This window comes from Kogia breviceps, chromosome 1, assembly GCF_026419965.1.
Source record: "Kogia breviceps isolate mKogBre1 chromosome 1, mKogBre1 haplotype 1, whole genome shotgun sequence".
Classification (NCBI taxonomy): Eukaryota; Metazoa; Chordata; class Mammalia; order Artiodactyla; family Physeteridae; genus Kogia; species Kogia breviceps.
Window position 1 is genome coordinate 17,216,816 of NC_081310.1, and position 12,025 is coordinate 17,228,840.

The 12,025-nt window shown below is 36.6% G+C and overlaps 1 protein-coding gene across 2 annotated transcripts in view; it reads left to right on the top strand.

Annotated features, from left to right (window-relative positions):
- Positions 1 to 11,544, top strand: part of LYPLAL1 (lysophospholipase like 1) — a 71,049-nt gene extending 59,505 nt beyond the window's left edge. The window contains exons 6-7 of one of the 2 annotated variants that reach the window (XR_010838098.1): positions 11,052 to 11,204; positions 11,440 to 11,544. The gene's annotated coding sequence lies outside the window, so the exon portion shown is untranslated. The remainder of the gene's footprint in view (positions 1 to 11,051; positions 11,205 to 11,439) is intronic. The other variant, XR_010838099.1, reaches the window with a different exon arrangement.
- Positions 11,545 to 12,025: the final 481 nt, after the last annotated feature.

The following is a 12,025-nucleotide window of genomic DNA, read 5'->3' on the forward strand; positions in this document are numbered from 1 at the left end:
TATCACTGCTGGAAGATATTTACAAATATATATATATATATGTATATACACACACATATATATACACACATATATATACATATAATACTAGTTGTACATCTTTCTGGACCTAAGAACAGCAATGTGAGTAAATTAGTGAATTGTACTGTGGAAATAGCTTAAAAAAATAGAATTTATAAATGTGTACATATTGAAACTACATGTTTTTAAACAAGTATGAAAAACTCTTAGAATTATCAAGGCATAACTTCAATGAAACTGTCTAGGACATAATGATAGACCTAGGGTTTTACACCATTTTAAAAGATTTTCTACAAGATGCATTGGATTAAAAATGCACAATTATGACCCAAATGCTTAAGCTGGGATATCTAGAGATCCTTAAGTCTATTTGCATATGGGCTACTTATCCTTTTTATTTAGAGTTATTTTAAAATACTGTTAAAGTATAAATAGCCTTATTATATCAAGATGGAAATTAAGTGGAAATAACATTTTGCTCTCTGATTTTAAATTATGGAAGCCAAATTCCCCAAGCTGAGTATTGCAGACCTAAGTTCTTATAAATTCTATTGTTTTCTACTGAAATTCTATTCAATAGTTCAAGTAATATTTATTAGGTACAGAGAGAAAACTATGAATTGACCTCCAAGAACTTACAAAGATGGATAGTCTTATCTGGTATAAGCAGGAAATATGTATTAACAAGGCCCCTGTGAAGCAAAGTGAAAGTGGGAAGTCATTTCTTAATTCTCAGTATATGACTTTGTATGATCATGGTTCCTTATTAGTAATACTTGCTTTTTTTCATCGATGCTTTGCATATACTGCAGTGTTATTTGTATTCTATTCAGAGAATGAGATAGATTTAAATTGGGAAAGCTGTCACAAACTTGAAATTTGAAGTCATATCCACTTTTTGTTTTTAGATATTATTACTAGACAGTAAAGATTATGCTTACAGCAACAGTAGCTTTCAAAAACCCTGTAAGTGAAACTTGCTCATCTGTTTCCTAATCACTAGAGTAAGATTCCATTGTAAAGAAATACCTTTCTTCCAAAGGAAGACTTGCTCTACAAAATTTCAGCTGAGGTTGACTTCTTGGCCCATGCAGTGTGGAGTTTATAAAATTCAAACATGCTTATAAAAACCAATTCAATACTCATTTGAGGCACACTGTGAGAAAAATGTATATACTAAAACTCTAAGAGCTGCCATTGTCGCTGATACTCTTAGATGATATTTCTCTTATATTTTCTTTCTTGTTCATGGATAAACTCATTTACATGAAAAAGCTTAATTTTGAAAATTGTTGCACATATTTCTTGTAGAAAACTTAGAAAGTACATAGAACTTTTAGAAATAAAAAGCAAAAACAAAAATAAACAAACACTACTCAGAGATAACAACAACAAAAATATCTGCTTAGATGGGCTTAGATGTTTCCAACTCTGTTCTTTCTTCCTGTGCATACAAGAAGACTTCATTACCCTTATGGAATATGGGCACAAATGGTGTTTATCATCTCTAGGCCTGGTCCTTAAAATGTCCCATGGGATCTTCTATGATGTTTTTCCTGTTTACATGACTAGAAGTGAAAATAGCCATGATGGCAAAGCCACAGGATAGAAGGATCCCTTATCCCTGACTTCCCACTTGGAGGAAAACAACCAGAGAACTCATCCAACCTACATAAGACTGAGACATGAGGGAGAAGCACAGTTTTACTGTATTATCCATTGAGATTTGGAGATGGTTTGTTATGACAGCATGTGCTTCCACTCTTTCTTTTTCTGAATGGGAGATTTAATTATGGTTTATCTGTCCTTGCTCCATAGCTGTACATTGTTTGAGGGCACTTAGTCCCCACAACATTGACGCCCAATGAGTTTCTCTGTAAGAATGACTAGAGAATAATACTCTAGGAAAAAATATACAACCCAGAAGAAAAAGAGGGATACCAGAAAAGTTAGGAAATAAACTGGTAAGCATTTGTTATTAAAACTAAATAAGTATATTTATAAAAATAATACAGTTCTAGAACTGAAATCTCATGATACTCACAAGATATTTGGAGATGCACAAGCAGCAGTGGAAATTTAAAGAGAGTTTGGCAGAGCTTTTTGTTGTTGTTTTTGTCGCATTGACAGTTTTTCTCAGCCCGATCTGCAGTTTGGGGCTTTAAACTGTTAAAGCATCCCAGTCCTGTGCAGACTACAGAGCACCAGTGTGTATCAAACCAGGCATCTGCAGGCTGTGCTAAATCAACTGTCTTACATTTTAGTCCCCTCTACACTGCAGTCAAGGACAGGGAAGAGAATTGGTGGGAGAGACTGCTAGCCTCTTGGATTCGTGTAGCTTGATCACAGGTTTTATGTTCCCTAAACATGTGGTCTCAATATGGCCTTACATTCATTAATTACATAAGTTCTGATCATGGCTTTAGATTCCAGAGGGCCAGACATTGGCTTCATCCACTGCAATACACTGAATGTTTAAATCTCCCCCACATTCATACTGTTGGAGACTTCATCCTCAGTGTGATGGTATTTGGAGGTGGAACCTTTGGGAGATAATTATGTTTAGATGAGGTCATGAGGGTGGAGCACAATGATGGGATTAGTGCCCTTATAAGAGAAAGAAGCCAGACCCCTCTCCCTGTCTGTCATGTGAGGATACAGTAAGAAGGCAGCCAGCCATCTACAAGCCAGGAAGAGATTCCTCACCAGAACCTGATGGTGCTATCACTCTGATCTTGGACGTTCAGCCTCCAGAACAGCGAGAAATAAATTTCTGTTGTTTAAGCCACCTGTGGCTTAAATTATGCAATTTTTTACAGCAGCCCGAGCTGACTAAGACAACCATCAAAAAGGTGATGGACGTTATTTATAAACAAAAGAAATGGAAATGCTTTATTTTTCAGAAATGAAGTAAAGAAACAACACAATTAAATATTTGCGAACCCAAAAGCAAAGGAGAAAATGTAAAAGAACTATATCTGGAACACTGTCTCCAGGAATCAATTGTGATCAGAAAATGAATGAGGGATTAGTGTGTTTTGAGGTATATGTTTTAACCTTAAAAAAGGAGTAGTAAGAATGGAAGCAAGAAGAAGACCACGTTTATTAAGCTGAAGGAAGATAGGGATTTCCTTAGAAATGCTGAGATTTTAGGCAGACTGATCAGATAAGACAAAGAAAATGAGATCTAATAGGAAAGGCTAGAATTTTGGAAAAGGAAAAGCTACCCATGTGTAGTTACTTTAAAATAAAATGATGTAGAGAGGAGGAAGAGGTTTTTCCTTTCTCTGACCAGGTTGAAAGAAATCTCCCAGAGGTAGGCAGTCAAGACCTCAGAGAGCAGGCTGAAATAGTCCCCCCAGAGGAACCATCATTAGGAAACTATTGACATGGATGATTTCAAAGTTACTGGTAGAGTCAGTAAGTGCGATTGGAAAATCAGCCCTTGAAGACTGAGCATTAATTACTAGGTGACCTTTGTAGTGACGCTGATACAGTGAGTGGGCGATACGGTTATTGCCTATGCTATGAGGAAGCACATCCAATAAGAAATATAAAGGAAGTTAAAATTCCTGAAGGAGAACCAGGTAGGACAATGGTTAATAGAGTGGCTCTGGGTTAGGTGTTGGCCTGGTAGGAGAATTACCCAACTCCTGCCACGTGAGATAGCATAAGTTATTTAAGACCTGAAAAATTTCTAAGGTGAAGGAGGGATTCTGCTTTGTGGAGCACAAGGTGGAGGTACAGTGCCTAATGAGAGAAACAGGCCTCAAAGCATCAATAGCTCTTTCAGTGAGGAATATGCCAAAGGGGCTCCTCAGGTCTTAAGAGGCCTATTTGTCGTGAATTTATCACTCACTCATTCACTCATTCAAGTTTAAATGTTTAGGAGAGCTCATCTTCAGTATCGTATTGCAGTTTCAGCATTACCGGATATAAAGGAGGAATGAAGTTACAACTTAGAAGCATTTGAAGACACCGGGTAGAGAAGATTAGCATCTCAGGATATTTTAGACTGCTCAGCTTCTGGAGTCCTAAAGGAACTTCATCCATTCTGAGCTACAGTTGTTGAAGGAATAGCTCTACCAAGACATTGAGTGGACAGTGATAAATTGGGGAGGATGGTTTTCAGATCTCAGTGATTGTGAACTTATATTTTACTGCAGTTTAATTCAGAACAAGGGAATTTTTACCTTAATTATTCACTTATTTGATAATGAAAGGGACTCTTTAATTAAATTGGAGGCCTCTCTATGTTGATTCACTATTTACAACTGGAGAATCTGGATTATGTCATTTTGTTTATGCCTTTGTTCTGGTAAATTTTATTGAAGTACATGTGTCAACATGATTTGCAATAGGAAGTAGAGTAAGGAGAGAACTTGTATCCTAGGATAGAACCAGCCTTGGAGTTGATTCGATTAGTATAAAATTTGACCCATTTCAGCACCTTATGATGACATAATTTAAACTGCACACTGTGGATTGAGGCGGATAAACAAAAGAGGGGTTAAGCCTTGATGAGGAGAGAAGCTGAACTATCCTGAGGGAATATCCTCTGTGTGTGCATGGTGGGGAGTTCCGGGAAGGGGAGGGGAGGCAGTGAGCCATCCCTCTGGTTTAATTTAAGTTTAATGGTTAAGAAGCAAAGATGCTGGGCATATACCTGGAGGAAACCATAATTCAAAAAGATACATGCACCCCAGTGTTCATTGCAGCACGATTTACAATAGCCAGTACATGGAAGCAACCTAAATGTCCATTGATGGAGGAAGGGATAAAGAAGATGCGGTGCATATGCACAATGGAATATTACTCAGCCATAGAATAGAACAAAATAATGCCATTTGCAGCAATGTGGATGAACCTAGAGACTGCCATACTGAGTGAACTAAGTCAGACAAAGACAAATATCACATATTGCTTATATGTGGAATCTAAAGAAAAGGGTACAAATGAACTTACTTACAAAACAGAAATAGAGTCATGGATGTAGAAAACAAACTTATGGTTACCAGGGGATAAGTGGGGGCAGGGATAAATTGGGAGATTGGGATTGACATATACACACTACTATATATAAAATAGATAACTAATAAGAACCTGCTATATAGCACAGGGAACTCTACTCAATACTCTGTAATGTCCTATATGGGAAAAGAATCTAACAAAAAACAAAACAAAACAAAAAGTGATATATTTGTGTGTATAACTGATTCACTTTGCTGTACACGTGAAACTAACATAACATTGTAAATCAACCATACTCCAATAAAAATTTATAAAAAGTTTAAAAAGAAAAAGCAAAGATGCTGGAGGATATTAGGAGAGCACTGCTTTTTGCCTTGCCTCCCGGTTCTCTAAGAAACTTCTGCCAGCATAGCAGGCCCAGCTGCTTGCCCCGCCTCTTACTTGCTTCAAGAGAGAATTGAGTTATCTGATTGGTAGATGGAGCCCATGGTTCATATTTCTCAGCTGAGTAGAACTGATCCAAAGACGGCAATGAGAGATGAATGAGACAGAGGAATTCTATTCTCTAGCTCTGAATGCTCCTGTAGGCAGGCTGGCCTAAGGTCCAGATTTGAAATGGAGAAGGAAGACCCTTTCATGAACAGATCTAAAGTCACGTTATCCAATTGGCTTTATCAGTAATACAGCTGACATGTTCATCTCCATCTGGGTCTAATTTCTCACATGTATCTGAACATGAGAAGAGAGGAAAAGGATATTGTTTACTGCTTCCCTGAACATCGACACTCCCCTATGCATGCTGTGTTATTCACACAGTTTGCTCGTGAGATTACTGCAGGGGAAGGTTGGGAATAGATCTGGTCATCTGTTCATTACTTATTCTTCCTTTATATTTCTTTGATAAAGAAATCTAAGGAGAGAATCAACAGGTTAGGCAAGGCTTTGTGTGATCCAAAGATTTGAAAATTGTGCTTGGGCGGGAGGTTAGTTACAATATAACTTTGCTAAAGTGAGGAGACAAAAGGGGCCTCCAGCAAAGAGCTCTTTATACCTCTGCATCCTGTGTTGTTGCCCCAGCTTGAAGTGACTGACACCAGAACTTCCTCCCTTTATGACAAACAAATGCCTGACTTATGAGTAGATCTAACCCAAATTTCCATTTTCCAGAAAGTAAAGGAACAACATGTAGTAGAAAAGCCAGAAACTTAAGATTAGAACTCTAGGTTCATCATGACTTGAATATGAGCACAAGAAACCTTCTTCTCTGAACTTGTTTTCTCTCTGGTAGGACGATCTTGAGTATTAAATTAGGCATATTAAAAAAAGCACCTAATACTATGTCCAGTACAGGAGTTGTTCAATGATAGATTATTTTTGCTAGTACTGGTAATGGCTTATTAAGCAAAAGCAAATTTTTGTGATAATGTGTCACCATTTCTAGTACATGATAATCAATAACTATTCTTTATCGAAGTATGGTTACTGTACAATATATAAATGACAGGTGTACAGTATAGTGATTCACAATTTTTAAAGGTTAGACTCCATTTATAGTTACTATAAAATATTGGCTATATTCCCCATGTTGTACAACGTATCCTTGGAGCCGCTTTTATACCTAATAGTGCCAACTACAAATTGGCACTTGCCATCTACCTCTGTAAGGATTAAATCATGACCCACTGCAGTTGCTGACCTTCAACACCCCCTGCAAGGAGTTCAGGGTGGAGATCAGGAATAAGGCACTCTGTGCTCTGGGAAAAACTGGCAGAACAGGTCTTCAGATAGTTAGATATTTTCAGGAGAAGATTTTAGGAGCCCAATTCTTGCATCTCCTCATATCTAGAAAAACACTAAAATCCTTCATGGTGACGTCTGTTCCTTGTGACTAGCAGTAACCTTCATGAGACTAGCAGCAACCTTCTGCAAAAAATATGTGCCTGATCGCATGGACTCCCCCTTCACCAAAATCACATACATACTGACCTTCCCCCTACCTCTTTGGAGCAGTTTCTCAGAGCTATCTAAAATGCTGTCTCCTGGTCTATAATCCTCCTTCGCCCCCAGTAAAACTTAACACTCTCACGTTGTGCATTTTTCTGTAGACAATAGTGTGTACCTCTTACTCCCCTATATTGCCCCTCCCCTTTCCCTCTCCCGACTGGTAACCGCTAGTCTGTTCTCTGTATCTGTGAGTCTGCTTCTTTTTTGTTATATTCACTGGTTTCTTGTATTTTTTAGATTCCACATATAAGTGATATCATACACAATTTGTCTTCCTCTGTCTGGATAATTAATATTAATTCCTTTTAGTTCAGACTTTGCCCCTGAAGAATGAGTAATAGAATCCAAACTAAAGAAGTTTTGCTTTATTTTTTAAATAGAAAAGTGCAATGTAAAAATCTTATAAAGAAACATCTGTCAAATGAAATTCATAAGTTTCCCTACTTGGGAAAGTTCTCATTTGTGCCCTGTTATTTATGGTGCAGGTTTAAGATCATGTTGGGTGGCCCAGCTGTTCCTCCTGTGCATTAAGAATGTCAGGCACTTCTTAAATCCAAGAGCAATAGCTCTTTCCCTTATGATCCAGCTCAGAAGATGTTAGAGTCAGTTGGACCAAAAGTAGAGTAGGGCCATAAACCAAAGCTGGGCTTTTCTTCTTCCAGTTTGCATGCTTTCTGTGGTTTATAATGTGATTGGTAACCAGGAAAGCTCAATATAACCAGCTCATTGCATCTGGGTTAAAATGTATGCAAAATTATAAACACTGGCAGCAGCCTCAGCTGAGGAGAGGCACAATGTTTATTCAAGAATATGGCATGATAGTAATCCAGCTCCTGGCATATGATTCATTTCTTAAGGCCAAAAATCAAATGACCCACATTCGAAGTCTTTTATGAAAGCCTCAGGCATGTAGTGTTTATTTGAGTTTTAGGAGAAATCACAAGAAATGTTGGTGAGTAAAGGGGGAAAGTGCAGAGAGGGTTAAAAAAAAACTTGTTAACATGAAATCAATTTCAGAGACTTTTTAATCTTTGGAAAGGTGATTATTACTGGACCAAAGGATAGTCCCTCTATAAAGAAAACACTCTACCACTTCTCAAAGTATTTCTTAATATGCATCTAAAGTTTAGTTGTTAAAGAGTCAAATTTTCCAAATTTTTTTTTTCTCTGGAAAAGTATTACTTCATGGTTCCCAAGTTTCCAATCACTTAACATATGAAACATTGAAGTTTAAGAGTCAAATGCTCCAAGTGAAAAGCATCTGTTTGATGTCGGCAAGGTCTCTGACAAATTCAGTGTTAAAAGGCTCTTTGAGCTGCTCTTTGAAAATATATCACTTTATAATAAATCTCTGGGCTCTGACACACTCAGTGATGAGGTCTGCTTTTATAGACTTAGGCAGGAGGATCTGTTTCCCACACCTGGCTCTCCGTGAGATGAGAGTGGCAAGTTTTAAAATCCAAATTAACATACAGCTTCAGGTTTAGGTGCTGACCTAAGTGCCTTTATTTTCTTTACATCCAGAACAAATATTCTCAGAAGAGGACACCAAATTGTAAAAGATGCAGGGAACAAAGGCTGTGGAAATATTATGACAGTTGCTGAGGCCGTGCCATCACGGCTTATGGATTTTGAGATAGTTGGTACAATTATTTCAGCCACCATGGGGACTGGTTGATTTGCACAGAGAATGCATTCCATGTAGAATGTTCTCTTTCATAGTTGCTTCAGAGCATGAAAGCTATAGTGAAAATGGATATCTTTCTCGACATGGAGGAGTATTGTAATGATAAATTAGACACCTAAAAGTAGCACACATCTTTTAAAAAATTGCATTATATGTTCACTATATAACCTTTATATACCATAGATAAACAAAAAGGAAGTGAATTTAACCATCTACAAATAACCACTTTTGGCATACATTGATTTCTCTTACATAACATGGACTCCATGTTATTTTTTAATATTGTTTAAGATAGTGGTTTTGTCACATAATGTGTTAGGACCATCATTCAATCAATCTATTTCTCTCTCTCCCTCTCGCACTTTCTGTAGTGTGTGTGTTTATATTCATTTTAATGATTATATAAATGTTCCATTATATGGATGGGTACCATCTCTTTCTAACAGAAAGGCCAGAGCTGTCTTCCCTGCACTGCTTTCAGCAACCAAAATCTAATAAACCACAGCAGAAATTGACACAACATTGTAAATCAACTATACTTTCATAAAATAAATCATATTTTTAAAAAATCTAATGAGTCAGCAAATTGTACCACAAATCATGAGCCAGACTGGGCTAGAGGCTGGTGCTGGGCATTTTATTTTTGAATGTTAAATAAAAAATTTTAATTAAAAAAAAAAAGAAACCATCACCCAGCCAAATAACTAGATGATCACCAGTGATTTATGTAGACCCTCAAGCTTCTCTCCTATTTTATTTCCTTTCCCTCCCACCAAAAGAAACCACTATCATTAAGTTTCTGGGTTTCTATCATTCTCTTCCTTTTTAAAAAACAAACTATACACACATACACACACACACACACACACACACACACATGCATGAGAGAGTACAATATGTGACCTATTTTCTCTGCTATTTGGCCTTCGTAAAAATAGGATCATCTTGTTTGTGGCTTTCTTTATCCCTTAGCATTATGAATGTTTTAGGATTCATCAATATTACTGAATGTAATTAATTCCTGTGTAATATTCCACAGTGTTGAAATACTCCTATTTATCCATTCTAATGTTGATGGACATTTGTGTTGTTAGGAATGTGTGTGTGTGTGTGTGTGTGTTGCTCTTATAAACACCACCGATGTGAATATTCTTGTGCATGTGTCCTGACACATGAGCAAAAACATCAAGGAATGAAAATACTGGGTCACAGATTATGCTAATATTTGGCTGTACGAGAAAATGTCAAATTACTTTGCAAAGTGGATTGTACCAGTTATGCTCCCACCCAAAGTACACAAAGGTGCGTGAAAGTACTAGTTGCTCCATATTCTTGACATGGAGGAGTATTACAATGATACTGCTCATATCTTTTATTCATTTTCCACTGGGTTTTTTCTTTTGTTTATTTAATTGCAGGAATTTGAAATAACACATTCTGAGTCTGTTGCTGAATAAATGAGTGGCTAATATTTTCTTCCATTCTCTGGCCTACCATTTTACTCTCTGTGTGGTACCTTTTGATGAATAGAAACTCTTTGATTTTAATTTAGTCCAATTTAAAAATTTTCCCCTTCATAGCTAGCACCTTTTGTGTAATACCACCTGTGTTTAAGAAATATTTTTGCTTACACCAGATTCACAAAGATATTTTCCTATGTTTATTTCTAGAAGTAAACCAGTTAGACCTGTGTTTTGTTTAAAGCTGATTTTTGTGTATGGTGTGCTAGGACTCAAGACTCACTTTTTTTCCATATGGGTATTCAATTTACATAATCCCATCAGCTGAAGTAATTGTTGTTTCCTCCCACACTGCCCTTTTATCTTTGTTATACTCTGGTGACCATACATATGTGAGCCTGCTTCTTTCCCTCTGTTCCGCTGGCCTCTTCTTACTTCAGTGCCTCAAAGTATTAATTATTATCATTTTATAATAGGACTTGAGGTCTGGTAGCATAAGTCTTCCAGTTTTTATTTCTTCTTAAAGATGGACTTGACTATTATAGGTCCCCTGGATTTCCTTATTAACTTTAGAATCAGGATGTCAATATCAAAAAAACAAATGACCATTTGATTGAAACTTTATTGAAAGTATAAATCAATTTGGGGCGAATCGACACCATTACAATGACTTTTACTATATATGAACATGTTATATATCATTCCATTTATTTAGGATAATTTTAGTTTCTCTCAATAAAGTTTCTGGTTTCTTTCATTGTTTTTGGCTTTTAATGTAGAGGTAGTGTACATCTTTTACTATGTTTATTATATGTGCTGTTTGTTGCTGCTGTTGTAAATGTAGTTTTTTTTTTTTTTTTTTTTCGGTATGTGGACCTCTCACTGTTGTGGCCTCTCCCGTTGCGAAGCTCAGGCTCTGGACGCGCAGGCTCAGCGGCCATGGCTCACGGGCCCAGCCGCTCCGCGGCACGTGGGATCTTCCCAGACCAGGACACGAACCCGTGTCCCCTGCATCGGCAGCCAGACTCTCAACCACTGCGCCACCAGGGAAACCCGTAAATGTAGTTTTAAAATTTACTTTTCTATTAGTTTATTCTAGTGTATAGAAATATAATTTGTTTTTATCAATCTGGGATACAGCAAACTAGCTAAATTCACTTACTAATTCTAATAGTTTGGCTGTAAATCATTTGGGTTTTCTATGTTTAAAATCATTTTATCTGCAAAAATTGCAATTGTATTTCTTCCTCTCTAATTCTTATGCCTTTCTTTTCTTTTTCTTGCCTTGTTGCACAGAGGAGGACCTCTATTCCAATGTTGAATAAAAGTAACAAGAGTGGACAACCTTGTTTCCATTCCCAACATCGGGAAATCTTTCAACAAATCACAACTAAATATAATGTAGGTATTTTGTAGATACCTTTCATCAGATTAAGGAAGTTTCCTTCTATTCTTAGATTCTGAGTGTTTATCTTGAATGGATATTGAATTTTATTTTTCTGTAACTATAAAGATGATGAAGATAAAAGAAAATCCACATGATTTTTCTCACCTTTTCTCTTCATGTGATAGATCACATTGATTGAGTTTTGAATTTTGAACCCCATTTGGTCATGATGCTCTATTCCTTTTATGTGTTGCTGGATTTTGTTTGTTAATATTTTGTTTAGAATTTTTTTTTTTACTCTGTTCATAAGATAAATTTGCCTGTAATTTTCCTATTTGTAATGTTCTTATCAGGTTTTTCTATCAAAGTTTAATTACATTATAAAATAAGTTAGGAAGTGTTCCTTTTTTCCTATTCTCTAGAAGAGTTTTTATAATATTGGTTTTATTGCTTCCTTAAATGTTTGGGAGAATTCAGAAGTGAAACTATCTGGGC